General features: G+C 47.8%; 1 pseudogene; it reads left to right on the forward strand.

Moving 5' to 3' along the window:
• Positions 1 to 205: 205 nt before the first annotated feature.
• LOC104293666 lies at positions 206 to 466 on the forward strand (annotated as a pseudogene).
• Positions 467 to 523: the final 57 nt, after the last annotated feature.

Consider the following 523-nt stretch of genomic DNA (forward strand, 5'->3'; position numbering starts at 1 on the left):
GAGCTGGCAAGTGTTCCACATTAAACACTGGGTCATCCATCCCAATTACTCAAGAGATATTGATGAAAATTACATCATGCTGCTGAAGGTATGCCACCACACATCCTTGCTGACCAAGGGGTCTCCCCCTGCACGCTTCCCCAACCCCATTAACTTGTTCCTATTCCTTTGCCTGCTCTAACCCCATGTTCTCTCTGCTTGGCAGCTGAACCTAAAGGCCAAAAAGACTAAGGAAGTCTCTCCTATCGACTTGCCCAGTCACAACGAGCAGGTGAAACCAGAAACTACATGCGAAGTGGCTGGCTGGGGCGACACATCAATACCAAGTAAAATGCCTAGTGTGCTGATGAAGGCGGACCTGAAAGTGCAGCGTGGTGAAGTGTGTAAGGCTTCTTTCAATAATGACTATCTGGAACAGTCTATGATCTGTGTTGGTGATGAGGATGGCAACAAAGCATCTTTCAAAGTAAGTGTTGTTTTGGGCTCCAAGCTTGGGGTGAGGTTGGGACTAGACAGTCAGGTT

Source organism: Charadrius vociferus, unplaced genomic scaffold, assembly GCF_000708025.1.
Source record: "Charadrius vociferus isolate BGI_N301 unplaced genomic scaffold, ASM70802v2 C15268980, whole genome shotgun sequence".
NCBI classification, from domain to species: domain Eukaryota; kingdom Metazoa; phylum Chordata; class Aves; order Charadriiformes; family Charadriidae; genus Charadrius; species Charadrius vociferus.